This window comes from Lissotriton helveticus, chromosome 7 (assembly GCF_964261635.1).
Source record: "Lissotriton helveticus chromosome 7, aLisHel1.1, whole genome shotgun sequence".
Lineage (NCBI taxonomy): Eukaryota > Metazoa > Chordata > Amphibia > Caudata > Salamandridae > Lissotriton > Lissotriton helveticus.
The window spans coordinates 1,767,595,407-1,767,618,972 of NC_136068.1; the positions used below are offsets into that span (position 1 = coordinate 1,767,595,407).

General features: G+C 42.7%; 1 long non-coding RNA gene across 4 annotated transcripts in view; it reads left to right on the top strand.

Annotated features, from left to right (window-relative positions):
- The window catches only part of LOC144770747 (uncharacterized), a 502,054-nt gene that overhangs the window by 266,532 nt on the left and 211,956 nt on the right, over positions 1-23,566 (top strand). For all 4 annotated transcript variants that reach the window (XR_013599001.1, XR_013599000.1, XR_013598999.1 and 1 more), the window contains one exon: positions 6,511-6,625. This is a non-coding gene — a long non-coding RNA (uncharacterized LOC144770747). The remainder of the gene's footprint in view (positions 1-6,510; positions 6,626-23,566) is intronic.

Below are 23,566 nucleotides of genomic sequence, written 5' to 3' on the forward strand. Positions count from 1 at the left end.
TCATTTTTCAAGAAGTCTAGCTCATGCCTTGTGATCAATCCCTGGCCTCTCCATTCATAGAGGCACGTGTGGTATCGCTCCTTGATGTTGGTAATGTTTGTGGAACTGGTGCGGATTTAGCAGTTTTTGTCTTGGAGTTGATGGCCTCCCTGTTGTACATTTCAAGTGGCCAGAGTACCACGTTCCCACCTTTATCTGAGCAACGCACAACTATGTCCGGTCATTCTTTGATTTTCTGCATAACCCCCGAATATTTGGTTTTATGGTTCCGTGCACCTTTTTAAAGTTATTACTGCTTGTTCGAGCTAGATCTTTGAGGTCTTGGATTACTTTGTCAGCAAACATGTCAATATAGTCCTTTGGCATTAGTGGATTAAACACTGATTTGGGTCTAAATGGTGTTTTCACTGTGGCATAGATATTGAGATCCGAGTTTGCTGCTGTTTGACTGTTACTCAGTGTGTCTATCTCTACCCCAACGTCCAATTCTGTCATTTCCCTGAGAAAGTTCATATCCGCTACACTCAGGGAGTTGTGTGCTCCAGGTATCATTGTCTCTGGTGGTCCTTCCTTAGTTTTTTTCTTTCACATTGAAAAAGTGCTTGCGCAGTTTCAGTTTGCGGGTGAAATGGTATAAGTCTATTCTTGTCTGTGTGTAACCAAAATTGGTTTCCTTGCAGAATGATAACCCCAGAGCAAGTGTCTGTTGTCCTTCATGTGTTAACGCCATGTTTGTTAAGTTTATTACTGTGTTTGTAGTCCTTGTTTGATCTTTTATCTCCGTCTGTTCCTCCTGTATGTTGGCTTTGTTTTTTGTGCCATCGTCTGTGCCATCGTCTGTTTTCCTCCTCCTGCTCTTTCAGATTGTGCATTGTTTTGAGTTTGTGTATATATATATATATATATATATATATTTGTCCGAAACAACCTCCAGTATTGCCGAAGGAAGGAGCCACAGACGGGGACTTGTGAAGAGGTTCTTTATTAGTTAGCAGATACAGCGTAATGCATTTCGGCGTGAGCCTTCCTCAGACACCTCTGCCCAACTGAAGGTTCGTGCACCCAGCTGCTATAAGTCTCTGCAGCACTCCTGATTGCTGAGTGCACACCTCCCCCAACCATGTGATCGTCAGTTGCAACGTAGAACTACTCGCACTTCAACTCCCAGCATGCTTCAAACCTGGGTTGGTGTGACGAGGGGAAACCGAGGTAAAGTCCTTGTATTTGTGGCATATGCAGGGCTGGGCGAACTAGATCAGTCAATTAAAACTTGAGAGCCTCTCAGGTCCCCGCAAAATGCTTCAACCTGCAGCATGCAGGTCCGTCAGGTCGTGGGCTGGTAACAGTGTACCAACACCATCCGTGAAGTCACAGACTGCCTTTAAGCAACGTCCCATGCTTTCCAGCCGGTGGGCTGCCTCATGCCAACACCTTGATGGAAAACAAACTGCTTGCGCAGACACCAGATGATAGGCAGCCAGCTTGCGAAACGTGAGCTCCTTGACGTGTCTCTGGTCGACACGAGAAACATCCGAAACAACCTCCAGTAGTGCCGAAGGAAGGAGCCACAGACGGAGACTTGTGAAGAGGTTCTTTATTAGTTAGCAGATACAGCGTAATGCATTTCGGCGTGAGCCTTCCTCAGACGCCTCTGCCCAACTGAAGGTTCGTGCGCCCAGCTGATATAAGTCTCTGCAGCACTCCTGATTGCTGAGTGCACGCCTCCCCCAACCATGTGATCGTCAGTTGCAACGTAGAACTACTCGCACTGCAACTCCCAGCATGCTTCAAACCTGGGTTGGTGTGACGAGGGGAAACCGAGGTAAAGTCCTTGTATTTGTGGCATATGCAGGGCTGGGCGAACTAGATCAGTCAATTAAAACTTGAGAGCCTCTCAGGTCCCCGCAAAACGCTTCAACCTGCAGCATGCTGGTCCGCCAGGTCGTGGGCTGGTAACAGTGTACCAACACCATCCGTGAAGTCACAGACTGCCTTTGAGCAACGTCCCATGCTTTCCTGCTTTGCTGTCGGTGGGCTGCCTCATGCCAACACCTTGACGGAAAACAAACTGCTTGCGCAGACACCAGATGACAGGCAGCCAGCTTGCGAAACGTGAGCTCCTTGACGTGTCTCTGGTCGACACAAGAAACATCCGAAACAACCTCCAGTATTGCCGAAGGAAGGTGCCACAGACGGGGATTTGTGAAGAGGTTCTTTATAAATTAGCGGATACAGCGTAATATATATATAACCTTCCCTCTTTTATCCCTCCACTATTCATTTTCAATCCAAATAACAGACTAACATGTTGCCCACTCATATGAATTGCATATTTCCCTATACTAATTCCCACTAATCCCTGTTTGGGTTCAGAAGTACCATGCTATTCACCGAAAAGCGCTTCAACACCTCCTCAGAGGTAGCAAGCGCTATATAAATGAAAAGCTTTTCCCTCTTCTATCCCTCCACAATCCTTCTGAACCCAAATAAAAGACTAACATATCCACCACTCAAATTACTTTCATATTTCACTATACCAATTCACCACTAATTCTTTATAGGTTCCGGAGTAGCAAGCTACTTGCCAAAAAGCGGTTCAACACATCATCAGGGGTTACTTGTGCTATATAAATGCCAACCTTTTCCCTCTTCTTTCCCTCCACTATCCTTCTCAATCCAAATAACTGATTAACATATCCACCATTCAAATTACTTTCATATTTCACTATACTAATACACCACTAATCCTTTATGGGCTCCGGTGGCGTGCTACTCACTGAAACAGTGCATTAACACCTCATCAGGGGTAGTAAACACTATATAAATGCAAACCTTATTCCCTCTTCTATCCCTCCAATATCCTTCTCAATCCAAATTACTGACTAACATATCCACCACTCAAATAGCTTTCATATTTCACTATACTAATTTACCACTAATCCTTTATGGGTTCCAAAGTAGCATGCTACTCACAGCAAAAAAGTGCTCCAACACCTTGTCAGGGATAGTAAGCGCTATATTAATGCAATTACAATTACACACATTTGAACATTAACATATGAGGCAATGATCTATAAAAACTATTCTTAGGTCTTATCCTATGATTATGTGCTTGGAGCTGATTTCCTGTGTGTAGTCTGCTAAAGTTCTCACATAATGGCAGATAGAGTATAAAAGCATGTGGGTCTATGATTTTCCAAGATAAAATAAGTAGGTCAAAAGAGTTGATTGCAATATTGGATTCCATGTTCCAAGGCCTACACCTTTCACACAGTACCACATTTCACTGGCTAGACAGTGAGACTGGATTGGAACTTAGTGTTGAACAAGTGGTAATATTGGATTAACTAAAAGTCTGGGAGAGCTTTATGTTTTAACAAGCCTAGGGGCTTGGTTTGTAGGTTGGTGGTATTGTACAAAACCCCATAAATATGCTTTGCGAGCACTAGCCCCATAAATGTCTTCTTATGGGTCAGTCCTTACACAGTGTCCTGTGAAGTGATAATGAAAAAAATGCACCCCCTCGTAAGAGGAAAGCTTGAACGCGCATGGTCAGGGCTTATGAGCAAAATGGGTACAGCCCAGCCTCAGCCACTGGAAGTTGCAAGGGCCGGTCTTTAGCATGTGCAAGCTGGGTTCACGCTCAGGGCCGGATCTCCTGAGGGGTGCTGGAGCTCTCTGTGTTTAAAAACTTTTTCTGACGGCTTGTCTGCTTTTTGTGTTTGGTGAGAAGGTGTCAAATTTGGCTTTGCCCAGGAAAAGGCCAACTTTGGGGAAGAGCAAAAGGCTCAGAGAAGATGTAATAGAGCTGGAGAGGAAACCGAGATAAGAGCTGAGAAGAGCAAATCGATACTGAAGGCATGAGAGGAAAATGGTAGTAGGAAAGAAGATACATGCTGATTGGAGAGAAGTAGGAGGGCATGAATGGAGGAAAAGAAGAAAAGAGCGAAGGAGGTAAAAAGGGTTGAGGCCAGGAAAGAGCGAGGCAAGGGGAAAAGGGCTGAGAGAAAAAAAATATCTGTGAAGGCAGAAAATGAAGAATAGTAGGAGCAAAGGGCAGGAGGACTCAGAAAAGAAGGGAGAGGAAAAGATAGGAAAATAAAGTAAGGATTAAAGGGAGAAAAAAGGGTTGCTAGATAAATTGAATGGAGAAAACAGGGAGGGGGGTTCTCAAGGTGGAAAAGTATGAAGAGCAGAAGGAAAAGGGGTGACGAGTAGGGATAAGAATGGGGCTGAGAGGAGGAAGGTAGAGGATGAAAAGGGTTGATAAAGACACAAACAGGGGCTTCCGAAACAGCTTTTATTGCTACGTATTTTGCCATTAATCAGCCGCCAGTTCTGGCTGAACAACTGTTCGCAAACGGTCGCGATTAACTAAAGAGGCCCACTTGTTTTGGGTGCCCGGACACATTTCTTTCAATTTTTGGTCCCGATCTGACAATGTTGTATTTGACGACTATGAGGAATCTATAACTGCTGAGCTCTTGCCTCGGAGTTTAGGGCATGGTGAAGTCCAGGGCACTGCCCGTGTGGCTGGGCACATCGTACCAGTCAATATGCCTTACCCAGCATATGCCTTACCCACCTTGTGTACGTGTCCGAGAGTCCAGCTGTGGGTCTACACATGGAGCATGCTTACGGCTCCTCTTCAGACCACAGCACATGCGCAGAAATAGACACTTGTGTGCGCATGCGCAGAAGACGCATATGTGTCTGTGCTCTGGAGCATGCGCAGATGAGGGATTGAGCGTTCGGACATGCACAGAGGCTGCAGCAGTGCGGCGGCTGCGCACGCATTCTGATGTAGATCAACACATGGTCTTCTCTTCTCACTAATGAATCGATTTGTATAACACAGTATTTTTAATTAGGTGAAATGCCGTGACTTTACCTGAAATCAATGGCCACAGTACGGCAAACTGTTCTATTCGTAACCGAAATACAATACGGATAATTTCACACGTTTAAATGTAAAGCAAATTAGTTACGAATTTAAACGCAAGTGATGTATGTAGAGCGTTGGAGCTGCGATATTCACTCCAGCCATCCCCATGAGCTTTTTCTGCGGCAGCGTATTCTCTTGTATGGTGCTTGCTCTGTGTGCGTAGAGTGTGTGCCCCAGGCCCCAGCGTAGATTCTGCTGAATATCGTTTCAACTCCCTTCTGGACATGCCTGTGCGCTCTGTGCCCTTAAAACAGCCTCACACTTCTTACATCTATGTATTTTTTAAAGCTGTTTATACACACAGCCTCAGCCCGCCTCTCAGTGGAGTTATTTCTAGAGTAATGGGACATACAGCCCGATGTTCATACTTGTACACGCTGCACGTGAGAATGCTTGCTACTCCTGAAGATATACAATGAGGGTGTTACACGCTTGATTTCTTAACTCTGGCTGCTGCCTCCTTATGTCTTGCTCCGCCATCTCCTCTGCTTTTCCCTCTTTGTTCTGTGTTTCTTGATCTCGGCTCTGATCTTTGGGTTCCTCTTTCTCCATCCCTTACATCTTCTTTCTCCTGTTACTACTGTCTGCCTCCTTTCCATGTTTTCCCCGCCCTCTTACGCTGTCTTCCTTTCTGTCCATCATATCTCTTTTCCCTTCCTGTCTCCCTTCCTGTCTCCCACCGTCTGTAGAATTCCAGCTTCCCACGTTCTGTCTCTTGTACTCCCTGTTCCCCTCTTTGATCTTGCGTTCATGCACTCCATTTTCTCTCTCTCCCCCTTCCTGTAGCCCTCACCTTCGTTTTCTATTCCATCCCCTTTTCTCGCTAGCTGCTCAACTATTTCTCCCCTCCTGCCATTCAAATATCCCTTCTCACCCTTAATTTCCTGCTCCTCACATTTCCTACCTTTATTGTTTGCCTTTCTCTTGTGTTTCATGCTCTAAATCTCTCTGTAACACTTTTCCCCAGATCAAGCGAGAGTTGCTTTCACAATCCAGAGTATTCTGCGAATTATAGAGGTCTTGTTTTCCATTAGTAAATGCAGGACTACAGGTACCAGAATGCAAAAAAACAAAGATGATTGTTTGAGCTACTCACACATGATGCAGGAACACCTCAGAGCTCCCTCTCCTGTTTTAATGATCCACCATTTTCTCTCTTATGCACCCTGTTTCTTTATCCTTTGTCTTTTGTACTCCGGTTTTCTCTCTCCTGCAGTCATTGTTTGCCTTTATCGCAACCAGCCAAAACGGATACCAGTGTTCATACCCATGTCCTCCATTTTTGGCTCCATCTCTTTTCTGTCTCTCCTTTCTTCTCCCCGTTTCTTCCTTTTCTCTTTCAATTCTCTCTCCTCTCTGTATTTCTGTAGCATGCCCACTCATCTACCCACTCCTTTTCTTCTCTTTGTCTTGTTTGTTCCATACCCTTCTAGTCTTTTAACATATGTGATACTATTAGAGGTCAGTGGGGTGGCACACATCTCTCTAGGTTGTTTTCAAACGTTATTTAAATGTTAAGTTTATATGGCAGTTCTACATTTTTCTGGGGTTTTTCTGTTTTGTAGGTATTGTTTTGGAAATGACAGAAATCAACTTTGATTCTAAGTCCTTCACTTGGAGTCTACCAGCTGTATTTCAGTACACTCCCAGGGGCACCACCGTACACAGAAGAAATGTAAGGTAAATGTCAAAAAAATTTAAGTGGCTCTCTAGGAATATTTAACCTAAACCTTGGTACACAATCTAGTTCTGTTGATAGATTTGTTTATGTACTAAAAATGTAATGTTCGATTTATCATGATCTGAGTTTCTTTTCTCTCAAAGAGCTTAGAGAGAGAGAGAGAGAGAGAGAGAGAGAAAGATAACTGGCAATAAATATTATTATTGTTTCAAGATGGTTATTTAATTCTGAAGCAACCCAGCAAAGTACATCCTTTAGAAAACTTGGAGACTTGATAGCGAGCCATGTAACTAACTGCTCCCCATCAAAATTAAATTATTGTGTGCTTGTATGTTTGTGTGTGTGTGTGCTTGTATGTTTGTATGTGTGTGTGCATGATTGTATTCAGTGAAAAAAACAGAGATAAAAGGGATGCTATATTTAGGCGATTAAGTCATTCATATAGTAACATTTGCAACCTGAAAAACCACTGAGATTTTCAGTTACCGTACAGTGAGCTAACTATAACATGTGCCCCTGCCATGCACTGCTTATTATCTCACATATTACATCCCGCGTGACATCTTCAATGTCATTACTGATCAGTGGACTATAGTTAAGTCAGAGTTTCCATAGGAAGAGCATCCTTTTTACTAATATCTTTGGTGCCTTCCTTCAGAGAACGACTGGACAGCAACACCCACAACAGCAAGGAACTCTTCAACGTCGTGAAAGAGCTCTCAAACCCCAACGCCAGCAACAACAACATCACGCCTTCCCAAGACCTCTGCAACTCTCTGGCCACCTTTTTTCACCGTAAGATCGTCGACATAAACGACAGCTTCGGCGCTCAGAACTCGTACACCACCACCGAACCTACACCCCCCACCACCACCCTGTACGCCTGGACTCAGGTGAGCACGGAAGATACCACCCACACGATGAACACCATCCACTCGGGCACCCCAGCTGATCCATGCCCACACCACATCTTCAACAAAGCCGACTCCATCATCGCACCCAAACTTCGGGACATCATCAACAACTCCTTCATATCCGCCACCTTCCCGGAGAGCTGGAAGCACGCAGAGATCAGCGCCCTCCTGAAGAAACCCACCGCAGATCCTCAGACCTCAAGAACTTCCGCCCCATCTCGCTCCTCCACTTCCCTGCAAAAGTCATCGAGAAAACCGTCAACAAACAGCTGACAGCCTTCCTGGAGACGAACGGCTCCTTCGACCCATCGCAGTCCGGATTCCGAGCGAACCACAGCACGGAGACCGCCCTCATCACGGCCACGGACGACATCCGGACCCTGCTGGACAACGGTGAAACCGCCGCCCTCATCCTGCTCGACCTTTCGGCCGCGTTCGACACGGTCTGCCACCGCACCCTGACAACCCGCCTCCGCCACGCCGGGATCCGAGGAAAGGCCCTGGAATGGATCACCTCCTTCCTCTCTGACAGAACCCAAAGAGCCCGTCTCCCGCCCTTCCTCGCAGAAGCCACCAAGATCATCTGCGGCGTACCTCAAGGCTCCTCGTTCAGCCCCACCCTCTTCAACGTCTACATGAGCCCCCTCGCAGCCATCGCACGCAAGCACAACCTCAACATCATCTCCTACGCCGACGATACCCAACTGATCCTCTCCCTCACCAAACACCCCACCTCCGCGAGAGCCAGCTTCCTGGATGGAATGAAAGACATCGCAGACTGGATGAAGCTCAGCTGCCTGAAACTGAACTCAGACAAGACGGAAGTCCTCATCCTCGGCCCATCCATCTCCGCCTGAAGCGACTGCTGGTGGCCCCCTGCTCTGGGCCCCCCACCCAAGCCCACGGACAACGCACGCAACCTGGGCTTCAGCCTTGACTCCTCCCTCACTATGGCCAGGCAAGTTAACGCCGTTACCACCTCCTGCTTCAACACACTCCGCATGCTCCGTAAGATCTTCCTCTGGATCTCCACTGGAACCAGGAAAATGGTCACCCAGGCCCTGGTCACCAGCCGTCTAGTCTACGGGAACGCCCTCCACGCTGGGACCACCGCCAAACTACAGAAAAAACTCCAGCGCATCCAGAACGCCTCAGCACAACTCGTCTTGGACATCCTCCGACACAGCCACATCTCCGCCCACCTGAGGGACCTGCACTGGCTCCCCATCAGCAAGAGGATCACGTTCAGACTCCTCACCCACGCACACAAGGCTCTCCACGACTTGGGCCCCGAATACCTCAACAACCGCCTCACGTTCTACACGCCAACCCGCCAGCTCCGCTCCGCCAACCTCGCCCTCGCCACCATCCCACGGATCCGCAGAATCACCACCGGAGGAAGATCCTTCACCTACCTGGCGGCTAAGACCTGGAACACCCTCCCCTCCCATCTACGACTCACCCAGGACCATCTCTCCTTCAGGAAGCAACTCAAGACCTGGCTTTTCGAGCAGTAGCAGCCCCCCCCAGCGCCTTGAGACCCTAGCGGGTGAGTAGCGCGCTTTACAAATGTTCTTGATTGATTGATTTGACGACACTTCCAGAAACAAAAGTTGATCCACCATGGCACCTTCAAGGAATGTTTTGTCGTGATCCGTCAAGAACGGGGCAAGAAAAATGGACAGGTCCCCATAGTGTGATCTCCCATGTGAATTCCCTGAGAAAACTTCGCTCAACAATAAAGAAAAAAAATCGCTGACCTGAATCACACCAAACTTGCCAAAATTGTTTGAACTTTAGGAGCATTTAAAGAAGGGTTCAGGTTCGGCACGAAGGATTTAAAACTTCGGTATATCTTGACATTTGGTGTTTTGATAAGCTCTGGTTGATCAAGTTAAAGGGACTAGTCAATCCTGGTTGATTGGCTACTATAACATGAACTACATGTTTCTAGAAGTTATTACATAGATCGAGACTTGATTCCTATTGAAATGCATTATCATTAATGGCAAGTTTTGAGGACGCAAAATGGAGCTCATAAAAATTAAAGTACAATTAAATGAAAAAAGCGTGTTCATCTTCAAAAGGCAAATTGTAATAAAAAAATCTCTCTGAGTGATAGTAGTATCAACCCTATGTGAGCCTACAATACATCGAATGGTATATTAGAGCAGTGAGAGTGAGAAGTACAATCTTCATAATTCCGAAATTTCTCTTTGCGACACTAATAGCAGATAACTCATATTGGGTTCATGTTGTTTAATACTCAAAAGACACTGCAGTGTCTCTCTGTATATCTGATAAATTGGTTATTACACAAAGTAACTTGAAATGAGCTTATATTGCATCTCATAGTACAGTAGTAAAAGTGAGCAGCGCAATGTCCACAAATCTCAATCTTCTTGGAGGCCCTTGTTTGTGAACACAGCAGGCAACACATATTAAGTTCAAGAGGCCTAATATTATAATCACAATGCAATACCGACAAACAAATAATGTATTGTATTATTCAGAAAGTCACTTGAGATAATGCTAGTAGATATTTCAAGTTGTCGGGACACCTAGAAAGACCAGTTTAAGCGAAACCCATTTATCTACTCAAACAATAATGCAACTAAAATAAAGATGGCTTGGCCTGTTAAAAAATATGAATATTTACTTCTGTGATATTGTTCCAAACACCTAAGTGCCTAGAAGAAGGAGAGTGTTGGGGTGGGTGGGGGTTGTCCATATAAAATGCCTTTTTTATGTTGCTTATAACTTTGGGGCTGTATGATGAATCTTCACAAAACTTTCCTAACAGTGTTACTGTTTGGCTAGATTGTGCATGGAAAGTTATGTGGTGTTGGGTCAGAAGAAGCAGAGAAAAAGTGAAGGGAGTACCGAAAAGCGTTTTCTTCATTCTTTTTTCCATAGGAACTTTAGACAGAGCTACAGCCCAAACAGCTGAACTGATTTACACCAAATTTGGCAGAAACCTAGATCTTCGCCCAGAATGAGTGCATTTTGTGACTTAGTGTAAATCTGTTCAGTAATTTTTGAGGAATTAATGCTAAAAAACGTTGTATATTTAACGGACGATCTGTGTGCTCAACAACGCATTGTGATTGGCTGGCCGCAACCTGAAGGAAAAGTTGCGGTCTCCATCTTAGGACTCAGAGACTAGTTCCCCAAGTCCTGATACATAAAAGAAAATATGATATAAGGGAGCAGGATATGGGCACCCTTACCCCCAAGCTTTGTTTGGAGGGGCCCCAGAGGATCCCCCCCCCCCCCGGGTCAAATGAAAAAAAAAAGCTTTTTAGCGGTACCGTGGATTTGCAAATCTACCGCGACACCCAGTGTGACACCTCTCAGCATTCGCTCTGGGTGTGTGGATCCGGTTCGAATCCCCAGAGGTGTCATTGGGTGTTTCTGTAGATCTGTGAGAAACAAAGGCGGTTGTGTGGCTGCGGTGAGTTGAATGCCTGCGTGGGTTGTGGGGGGGGGGTTGCATGCAGAGCATAGTTGCAGATCAGGCCCTTTGGCCAAACCCACGCAGTGCACGGCTGAAGGCCATGCGTGGGATTGGGTTGGCTGCCTGTGGGGGATGGCACAGGGCCTGGCAAAATGCTAGGCCCTGCAGCCAAACCCCGCCGCACACGGCCTTCAGTCGTGCCCAGTGGGGCGGTTGGCTTTACGAATGGTAATAAAATATTTCCCTACTTTAAAAAAAACCCATAGAAATTCACAGAAAAAACAATGTTTAAAGTAAAATTATAGGAAGGTGAAGTTTTCAGTGGCAACGTAAAGATGTAAACTCAAAAACGTCCGAAATTCACCATTAATAGCTATCTCAAGTAGCTCTAACTTGTGCCCTACAGTAACTATAACTCACGACCTTGACATGATCTGCTAATTACTGCACATACTACAAAACCCCTGACATCTTCTGTGACACCATTGATTATAGCACTGCCTCATTTGCAATTAAATTATTGATAAGAAAACTGTGCATTGTTGGGTGTGCTTTTTAATTACTTGAGATAACTATAGTGAATTTCTTTTTTTTTTAACCCCTTCCACGCTCATGACGAGCTCAGCTCGTCATGAGTTACGCCTGTCGTACGCTCATTACGAGCTGAGCTCGTCATGTAACGCGGCTTTTCGCAAATGTTAGCGCACAGCGGGAAAACCCGCAGCGCGCATGGGGTTAAAGCATTATGCTGTCACTGAAAATTTCATTTAACTATAGGTTATTTCAAACTTTGTTTTTTGTGAAAATATATCCATATTTCAAACTATATCATTACTTGAACCTATTTTTCCACTGAAAAAAATAACGGTTCATATGACGTTATACTTTGATGAGGTGCTAAAGCCTTAACGTATGTTAAAAAAACTAAACAAACAGATTTTCAATGAAAAAACAACAGTTAAAGTGAAACTATGTTTAGGTTTTGAAATGACACAAACAAGCTAATGTTAAAAAAAAAACACTGAAATCCGTCAGTTATAATGACCTACCTATACTTTGTGCTGCTTATGACCTCACATATTACTTTGCTCATAACAGTTTAAATTAAATAATTGGTGACATCACACATGACATCTCAGCCATAGACTGTCCAGACCCTGCATCCAGTCTGTGCCAGACTTTGATATGGTTCCTAGGCTCTGTCAAGGCCCTCCACCCAACTCTCCTCAAGCATCAGCCCTCCACTGCTCATCATCTTCAGCTTTACTTAGGACATGTTTGACCCATGGCTTAATCTGTGGCCAGAGTCTGCAGTTCCCCTCACCAATCAGTCAACCCCTGCCATGAACAGACTTTTGACATACACACTGGAGGTTGTCTGCAAGGCCTGGTGTCACACCAGACCCTGGATCCAACATAGAGTAGGGGTTACAATATGGGAAATGATGGCTGTGGTTTTAGAGAAAAGCCAGCACCTCTGTTAGTTTGCAATTGTACAGTGCAAAATGTCCCTTAGCTTGCTCAATGTCAAACACTGTGCCATCCACAAGGCCACTCAGTACATAAAGGAAACCTCCATACACAGAGAACAATTATAATACTTAACAGAGCACAGCACAAAAAAGTCTTAGCTGACTTTCCTCAGTCAGTAATGTATTTGATATCAGATAAAAACAGTGAAAAATTACATAGTATACAGTAATCTTGGTCTCAAAAGTTTTGACACGTATCAAGAGTGTTGACACATCGGTATGACAAGCAAAAGAGCTGACACGTGTTTCGTCAATAGATTACTTCCTCAAGGTTGTTGACAGAAACAGTATGACAAAGTCTTAAAAATCAGAACAAAAGGGAAATCTCACTGTATTCACAACATCAGGCAAAGTGCACATAAGGTGCCCACATTAACTGAAAACCAACATTACCAAAGATTGCCACGTGTAATAGAGTGATGAGGGAAGTACCACAGAATACCCAACCACAGTGAGGAATGATCTAATAGAAAGTGCAAGATGGTGAAAAAAAGAAAACTAGCAAACATATCAACCACACAACCATGTGATTAATAGCTGTTAAGGATAGAAATCAACCTAGGAAGAGGCTGAAAGTGAAAAAATTCTAATGTGTGAATACCTTGTAGTGATAATTGTAAGTCAACGGAAAACAGCCCTGTTCTTCTCTAGTCTGAAGATACTCATGGACCCATAATAATTCCGATAGAGTCCGTTAGTCAGAATGAGGTAGTAAAATCACTAAAAAAAAGCAAAATTTAAATTTGAACATGAGCGATGTAACTTCTCAAAACCTGTTTGAGAGCACCAAAGGCTGTTATCAAATAGATACTTTAAGTGTATCAATAAAATGACATAGGAATCTCAAGTATCACAACATATCGGTTCACAAAGCATAAAGCCCACAGAAACTGTGCAAGTATAAAGTAAAAATAGTATTTGGCAATAAGTGTAAATTTTAAATGCCAATATTGTAGCGGCAGTTACAAGTAAGGATAGGTCACCAAATAATACAGTAGTCAAAAAAGTTAAAAATGTTAAAACAAAAGCACTCGATCTCCATTTATCACGTATATGCGGCACTTCTACAGCGATTCAGAAAGGGTATCGCCACCTGGATTTGGTCTGCATGTACAGTATACCGCAGTCCTGTATAGAATAAAGACACTACAATAATGGCTGACTTGCGTTTTTACAATGGACGCATTGCGTATACACATCCAGTGACGTATTCTGATGCTCCAGTGAAACACCTATTAAGTTAATGGCGCTCCCCTGATGGCGTTTCCTTCTACAACTCGAGACGTGAGCTGGAAGTTCTTTATACTCTTACCTTGGGTGAGTCTCAATACGCAATCTTAAGGGTTACCCATAAAAGACTGTTATTATAGCTGAGAGGCATTTTCTTACAAATATATGGATATATTTTTTAGATTTCGTATGAAGAACGTTACTTGAAGGAGCTTTTATTATTTGGATTTGATTTGTCTGCTATAACGATTTTCCAGCTTACTGATCCTAAAACAAAGTAAGTCTTACAACTTAATCCACTTGATAAATGGAGATCTTGTGTTTTTGTTTCAGCATTTTTAACTTTTTTGACTACTGTATTATTCGGTGACCTATCCTTACTTGTAACTGCCGCTACATTATTGGCATTTAAAATTGATAGTTATTGCCAAATGCAATTTTTACTTTAGATACTTGCATAGTTCCTGTGGGTTTTATGCTTTTTGAACCAATATGTTATAATACTTGAGATTCCTATGTCATTTTCTTGATACTTTAATGTATCAATTTGATAACCGCCTTTGGTGCTCTCAAACAGGTTTTGAGAAGTTACTTCGCTCATATTCAAATTAAAATGTTTCCTCTTTTTAGTGATTTTATTACCTCATTCTGACTAACGGACTCTATCGGAATTATCATGGGCCCATGAGTATCTTCATATTAGAGAAGAACAGGGCTGTTTTCCGTTGACTTACAATTATCGCTACAAGGTATTCAGACATTAGAATTTTTTCGTTTACAGCCTCTTCCTAGGTTAACTTCTATCCTTAACAGCTATGCGCATTACGCTCTACAGGAGGAGTCGTCTACCAAACAAAGACTCTTCCAAGACAACAAAAAAGTGTAATCATCCGGGCCCACCACCAGATGGCGATCTATGCACTAGTGTGTGACTCTGCAGCCCTACATGCCTAGAACAGATGCATACTGGTAAGTAGCATTTTCCTTTGTCACCATCTTGCACTTTCTATTAGCTCATTCATCACTGTGGTTGGATATTCTGTGGTAGTTCCCTCATCACTCTATTACACGTGGCAATCTTTGGTGATTTTATGCCGGTTTTCAGTTACTGTGGGCACCTTATGTGTACTTTGCCTGATATTGTGAATACAGTGAGATTTTCCTCTTGTTCTGATTTTTAAGACTTTGTCATACTGTTTCTGTCAACAACCTTGAGGAAGTAGTCTATCGTCGAAACACGTGTCGGCTGTTTTGCTTGTCATACCGATATGTCAACACTCTTAATACGTGTCAAAACTTTTGAGAGCAAGATTACTGTATACTCTGTACTTTTTCACTGTTTTTATCTGCTATCAAATACATTAATGACTGAGGATAGTCAGCTAAGACTTTTTTGTGCTGTGCTCTGTTAAGTATTATAATAGAATAGGGGTTGGGCGTTGGGCTTGCTCTATGGCCAGACCAGGCATCCAACCCTCTGCATGTGGCTAAACCTCCATTATGCCTGGCATTTTTCCATGCACAGCAGTGGATTGGTGGAAAGCTTATAAGATTACATCCATCGATTTACGTTGTTGTAATACTCCTCATTCACAAAGCCTATAGCATACTGCCACTGTCATTGGTTGATATTGTTAGTAGTTTTAACAATGTTGTTATTGAAAAATAAGCAACAATGTTATTTTACATTTCATTAGCTGTGCCAGACTGGCTACTGGGCGTTTTGTTTTTAAAATGTACTTTAAAACTATCTTTTAATTGTTTGTTTGCAAGTAGGAACATGGCCGACAGGTCCCCTACAGCAAAACCGGCCCCCACAGCAGGGAAACCAGCTCCCATTATGCCAGGCAATTGAAACATCTGGTGCCCGGTAGGCCAGTTTGGCCCTGGTTATGAATGTTGTAATATGTGAGGTCATAGACAGTCCATGATGGGGGTAAACGTTTTAGTTAGTTTATTATAACTGAGGTATTTCAGTGGTTTTTGCACTTTTAAAGTTAACTTGTGTCTCGTTCAACATCTAACATCACTGTTATTATTTATATATATTCATTGTCCTACCTAAAATAATCCACTGAGATAGAACACCAAATACTGTTATTTTTATGAGCACATATATTATATTCTACATCACTGCACACTTTGTAATATAAAAATCAATTTTAGATTTCCATCCCTGCTCAACAGTCGAATCAGCTCTTCATAGGTTCCTCAGAAGACTCTGTAGCTGAAAGCTGCAATTTTCCAAATTGAGATAATGGAAATGCACTTTGCCCTTGCCCTCCTCCACATCATTTGCTGTTAAATTAGTTTTTAAGTACTTCAAACCTTTTTTAATGATGTTTCCGTTCCCTTTTGAAAAGAGCCAAGTTCAACCTTCAACTTTCAGCAGCAAATCTACAAATCACGTGTCTATAAAAACGTTTTTCAGGCAGTCAGGATGTCTGCAAGGTAGCAAACAGTGAGGTTGTTTTTGTTTGTCTGTTCCTGGTGGGTTTCTGCTGTCAGTGGGCCAAGGAAGTGTTTTTTCAAGGTAAAACCAGGAAGAGATTGGTTATAACCGCTAAGAGCTTAGGGCTCCAGTGGCTTTGCTCTCCAACTTTGTGCTGCGGTGTCACCTAATTCCACCCCCAAGCTAATATTTACTTCATCCCCATCTTGTTATCGCTCCAAGAACCTGGTACTGATTTCCCAGCATTGTACAAAGAACATTTTGACGTATAACATGAACATGAGTGCCTATTTATTTTTCTGACCTCAAAAGGATGTGAGGCTGTTTAGAGCCTTGGCTGCATTGTGTGCTGCAGGAAGTTTTGAACACTGTTTTCATACCAGCCCCTTAATTTCACCAAGCAATTATAACGGCTTTGCCTAAGGCTTGCAAAGTTCTTTCTCAATTGTTTAAGACATTTTTTTTCACCAAATGATTAATTTGATTTCACAGTTTTCCAAATATATTAGTTAAGAGGCTGCACGTTTTCCTGACTGTTCTAACATTTGAAGGTGTAGAACAAATACGTAGGAACATTATTTGAGTGTAACAGCAATTTGTATGAGTATAAGAAGATTGTGTGCTGTACAATCAGAGGTGCCCAGGGTCTCCTCATCCTATCCAAACATGACCCCAGCCTGATGTCCTCTAACCTACCTGAGGTCTTGTTTGCATCCTCTGTGATAAGTATATTCCTAGGCTAAACTTGCAAAGATTTGAACATGTGACCTAGACATCTCTCAACCCTCTTAGCATTGAGCACCTTACACAATGTTTCACTGGCGCCAGATTATACTGTCAGTAACAGGGTATTTTAGAACATTTGACTATTATAAGTGATATACATTGTGTTTACAATATGACTATACTTGTGGTAATTTCCAGCGCTTAATAGCTAATTTAAGTGTATTACCATTATTTAAGATTTATTGCGGTGTAAGTATATCAATACACAAGGAACACATTAAACATGTTACTCATATTGAATTCTTAGTAATTTTAAAGTGTCATCTGGAGTGTAATAATGAAGAATATATACTGCACCTTAGATAATATCCCTGATAATGTCTGTGATGTTAATATAAGATTGATGTTATTTTGGTACATTAAGTGACTATCACTGATATTAACCTTACGTTTAAAAAGCATATTTGGTTATTTGAGTAAAAGAGTCATCAGAAGCAGAAAATATTTATTTACCTAGTACATTTTTCAGTGTCATATATCGTCATTAACAATATTGACAGTACTTTTAGGGCCTAAAGTTAGTTTTAGTAATGCAGTGTGTATGGCTGATGAAATACCATTACAACTTGCATTATATATACATTAGGTTAGCTTTAGTTTTATTTGTATGTTTGAGCCAGCGTTTATTAAAAACCACCATGGTTTTCAAAATGGAATTGAAAAAATAATCATATGTACTTTTTCTTCAGTAATTTTAATTGTGGATATTCTAAAACTGGACTGCATTTTATTGTTCAAGGGTTCAAAAGGCTGCGATCTAATCTACAGTACTTGCATTTTCAGTGACAATATATGATGTATTAAATTTGTGTTGTAGTGTAGAAATGCAGCATTATTCAGGTACCCTATGTACAAGGATTTTAGTAAATTCTATTTATTGATTTAACTGTTAAATAAGCACCCATTTTCTGTTCAGTTTGTGGCATCAATCATTTGTTGTGGATGAATACTGTCATACATTTATTCCATTCTCCTGTTCATAAACCGTTTTAACTATTCCAGTACGATATATTGTTTTACTCATTTCAGAACTTCTGTTATTATCCACCCTACTTGTTATTTTATACAGCAATATAGTTCACTCTGAGATCTCAGAGTTTCTCAAAGTTCTGTAGACTGCCACTGTATTTCACCAATCATGGTTTAGGCTTACACCAAGTATAAGGCATCAAAGAATAAACATTTCAATTTGAAGGTTAACCAAATACCTATGTTTTCTTTAAATGATGAAATTGATTGATGAGAATAGTTGTAAACTTTGCAGCCTGTAGTTGACACATGTAAGCTGAAAGTAATTTTACCAGTGTGAGCTTCGTTAAGTTGACCTCAGAAAGTTGGATTTCTTATTGCAGGTTTCATGAACTTTAGGTTCATTGTACGAAATATCTCATGAAAAGGAACATGCACAAAAGGGGTTTAAATTGTTTAAATGTGTCATTATTTTAACTATTCTATAGTGTTATATATGCTCATACATTTTATTAGAATTAAACTTACTTTAAAGTCTGATACAATCTGAATGACTTATTTTTATTGGTTTGATTGTACAATAGTGTGAGTATTCACAATGATAAACATCATTATTGTCGATTTGCCTGAATGTTACCAATAATACAATACAAGTAGATGTTGAAATAAAGGAGTTTCTCAGATTCATGGTAAACGACCCCAGTTGTTTTGGCAGACCACCATGATGGGGTCACGTCCTGAGGGTCAATGATCCATTTAGGGGATACAATATTGAGAATTGAGGTAATATACTATTAACAGATCAGACTTTGGATAAATAAAATTCGAAATACATTGATGTACAATTTAAGATGCACGGATGTAAAATGCATTATTTACATATATTCTAGGCAGTGTAGTCATTGGGTTACAGTGCACTGTTAGCACTGTATACCTGCTCTGATACGATGCATTTAATTATGATCTCTTTGTGTAATTCAAAGATACAAGCAGCGACTGAGTGGTGCCTTGGCCCCCTGCAGCATTACTGATTAGTTTGTGTGTTAATTCTGCTTTGTATGACTGAATGTGACCATTGGCTCCCTGATCTCTAGATTCTCTTATATTTATCCTGCTGTGCCAGAGCTCACTATCTTCACTGATTCTGCATCGTCTGCTCTCTGACAATGATTATGGATTCTGCAGTGTTGGCTCTCCGAAGAAGATTAAAGATTCTGCAGTGTCAGCGTTCATTGTCAGTATTGATTCTGTAGTCTTGGCTCTCGGTAGCATTGATTCTGTAATGTCTGTTGTGTAAAGATGACTAGAATTCCTGCAGTGTACGATCTCTAAATATGATTATTGGGTCTCAAGCACATTATTTCAGCATCACTATCTCCTTGTTATCAATAGATGAAGAGTCTAGTGTAGGGTGTGAACTCTGAGCTCAGTGACTGCAGTGCCTCGAAAGTTGTTACTCTCGCCTGCAGTTTCTGCTCTTGTTATAAGTGTCTTTTTGTTATCAGTGCCTGCAGTGTCTGGTGCCGTTATGGGATCAGTAATGACTGATCACATTATTGATGGCAGTAGTGTCTGCTCTTATTTTCAATGTCTCTAGTGTCTAATCTCATTATCAATATCTGTTGTGCCTGGTGTAGTTATCAATGGCTGCATTGTCTTGTCTGTCATTTTTATGGCTGCAGTGTCTGGTTTCGATATCAGTGTTGGTAATGGCTGCTGTGTCTGATCCTGTTATTACTGGTTGCAGTATCTGGTCTGATTATGAATGTCTGCAGCGTGGTATTGCCATCATTGGCCTATCTGGTTTTAAGTATGTGCAGTGCCTTGTCTCATTATCAGGACTTGCCGGAAACTCTTGTTATTAATATCTGCACTTATTATCTGTGTCTGCAGGGTCTCGGCTGTTCCTCTCTGTGGCTTCAATATCTTGTGTCATTTTTTTATATCAGTGGCTGCAGAGTCTTGATCTTTATCAGTAAATTTCGTGTCTCATCTGCTGCTATCAATGACTGCAGAGCCTAATCTCATTATCAGTGGCAGTTTTGTCTGTTATCAGTAGCATTGTATCATCTATAGAGCAGTCTTGTCACTGACTGAACTCGTCTATCAGTGTCTGGTCTTATTATCATTGTTATCACTGTTTGGTCTCGCTATCATTATCTGAAGTGTCTTCTGTTATCAGTGACTGAAGAGTCTTTTTCAATGGCGGTAGTATTTTACCTGCTGTTATTAACGGTGGCGTTGTCTGGTTTCAATTTCTGGCTTCATTTTAAGGGGCTTATGTGCTTGGTCTCATTATTAATGTCCACAGTGTTTGGTATCTTTATCAATGGCTGCAGAGTTTATTCTCGTTATTAGTGGCTACAGTGTTTAGTTTCATTATCCAGGACTGATGTGCCTGGTCTCATTATTAACGTCTACAGTGTTCGGTTTCATTATCAAGGACTGATGTGCCTGGTCTCGTTATTATTGTCTGCAGTCTTTGGTTTCCTTATCAATGGCACTGAGACTGGTCACGTTATTAACGTCTACAGTGTTTGGTTTCATTATCAAGAATGGATGTGACTGGTCTCAATATTAATGTCTACAGTGTTTGGTTTCATCAGTGCCTGCGGAGCCTGGTCTCGTTATTAACGTCTACAGTGTTTGGTTTCATTATCAAGGACTGATGTGCCTGGTCTCGTTATTATTGTCTGCAGTCTTAGTATTCCTTATCAACGGCACTAAGACTGTAGGAGAGTAGGGTCTGCATCCTATCGTTACCCCCATTTTGTGCTGCGCTTCTCTGGTTTTTCGACTTTAGTGTGGCTATGGACCTGCTAATCAGGCCCACAGCCCAGCTGTTCTCTCTCTAAATTGATACCATGTACTTTAGGAACATACCAGATTGGTTACTGGGTCACCCTTGTGACCCCCTGTATAGTGTACCATAGGTACCTAGGGCATAGGTGCACCCTAGGCCTACCAGGGGCTGCAGCATGTATTGTGCCACCCCTGGTTAGCCTTCCAGACTGACATCACAGGTTGGTTCTTACAGCCCGGGTAAGGTGGTGTAATCACCCCTTACTTAGATATAGTATACCTATATCTATATATATATATAGACACATATTAACCTATAAGTCACTCCTATGGCAGGCCTTGACAATCCTGGAGGCAGAGTGCTTGGTTTTATGTGAGAAGGTGCCCTAGCATAAGCTGAGCCCCTCTGCAGCTTTTGGAACCATCTCCTTATAGCCGTTCTATGATATATCCATACCATATACTCTTAAGTGCATTATAATCCTTGCAGTTAATGCTAACTTTGGTTTGGCTTTATCAAAACATGTCGTGTAAGGTTTCAAACACGTTGGAATACTACCCCCCGCCAGTTCCGATGGCGGGGGTAGCATTCCACCCTTCTAGAGGAAGAAGACATGTAGATACTGGTTTACCCGGTTAAAGTTAAACAGAGCCTCAGCATCACAAAATGGATGCTGCTGCCACAGACACGAGTCTGCCCTCCTGCTGCTGGACGAAATTCTGGCAGGGGAGGCCTTGACAATAGGTTTCCTGTCCAGGGAGGTGCTGGCACCTCCCCAGACAGGCTCTTAGTGTATTGGGGCAGGGAGGGCTGTATTCAGTGAATGCTTTCCAGACACTGCCTGGGGCACACAAGGTGCTCCATGCATTTCCCAGTTCAAACCGGTTGCTGTAGCACTCAGCCCCAGCTCTGGTGCGAAACTGGACAAAGGGAAGGTGTGTAACCACCCCCTCCCCATGTCCACCCATAGGAAGAACCTTAGAGTTAGTCCAACCCCTAAACTTACTATAAGTATAGAACCCCAGTCCCTAGGACTTTAGATTACCCTGGACGAAACTCTGCAACATATATCCTGGACCTGCGACATTCTATTTCGACTCGAAGACGGAATAAATCTCCCTTGTGGTCAAGGAGTGGCCACCCTGTTCAAACAGGCGCCAACAGCATCTTTGCCAGTCTGCATTTTCGAGGCTCCCGCCGGACCCTGAAGAATCTGCGACACAGAACATAGACTTCCAGACATCTCTGACCCGACCTTCGCTCCCAGCAAAGCTGAGAATCGTGGCGTACACGAGAGACGTGAGACCAGAACTCCTGGACATCCTACATTTTGCTACCTGCATCGCCTTCCGAGGTATCCCGAAGTTGTGCATTATGGTGCTTGAAGCCCCATCCCCGAGCACCTTTTGCACCGAAGCTCAGAGGCCCACACTCCACAAGTGTCCCGTGGGCCCACTATGTGCATGTCCTCTCGACGCGTCTTCGTGGTTCCTAGTCCATTGGCTAGTGAGCCCCCAAGAAGACCAACCTTTGATTTAACTTGCTTTCCTTGTTGCTCCAGGCTTGCTCCAACTTCCCTGCAAAGGACAAGTTCCACAGACCTTGCTGGTCTGCACCAAAGCCAATCTCAACATCCTGCGTGGGTTGCGTTTGCCAAAGCTTGTTGGGTCCAATCCGGATACCAACACTGCAGTCAACTAGATCCTTCATGGGACAGTTCAAATCCAGCTCTTGGTCGTCGTCGACACATCCTGGACCTCGTGGCTGAAGAGACAAACCACCTTTTCACCTGAAATCACTCGACATCTGGTGGTATCTTTCTATCGCTGACCTGGTCACTGGCTAGTGGCCCAGACTCTGTCGCCTCAGCTTTCAGGTTCTTCACATCTCTGATCCACCCTTGGATCCACCTGGACACTTTTCCTCTGATCGCCTGCAGCACTTCTTCGCAGCTCTCCATTGGAATCGACGAAGAAACCCGACATGAAAAGACACCTATGCACCCGGGTTCCCTGGGTGAGGTAACATGAGAACTTCGGTGCTCCCGTGGGTATTGACTCTCCAAGTGTCCTAGTCTAAAAGGGTTCCATCGTAGTTCACCTCCTTGTACCCTTAATCTGTAAAATTGTAACTTGTTTGTTCCCCATAGAAAGTCAATGGTAACACTCTGCTGTGTTTAGACACTGCACGCGTCTCCCGTGGGCCTCCTACATACTAACCTTTGGTTATTCCTTGAAGCCCCAGCAATTCCACAGGCCCCAGGCCTGCTTTCTAACTCTCACGTGGTTCTTATACCACTATTTTAGTATATGGTTTGTGAGACCCCTAGGGCAAAACGTATACTGTGCAACTTATCATATGCTAATTAAGTTCCTTGTATTGTACTTTCTACCTCTGACCTCATAAAGAGTGCAGAGGGGTTGTGTTTAGAATAAATAAATATATATATATATATATATTTGATATATACCTTGTGTGGTGTGCTTTCATTTGGTACTCAAGAGATTATAAATGGTAAAACAACTTGCTTAACTCATCTCCAAGTCTTAGCCTGAAGGCTGCTCTCCACAGCTACCACTAGGATAGCTTCCTATAAGGTTGACTTTATAATCCTCCATCAATAAGGGTCGATTAGACTGGTGCAAGGTGCCCACTGGAATAGTGGACATCATTTACCAAGCTAACTTCTCACAAAGACTGGTCACGTTATTAACATCTACAGTGTTTGGTTTCATTATCAAGGACTGATGTGACTGGTCTCGTTATTAATGTCTTCAGTGTTTGGTTTCATTATCAA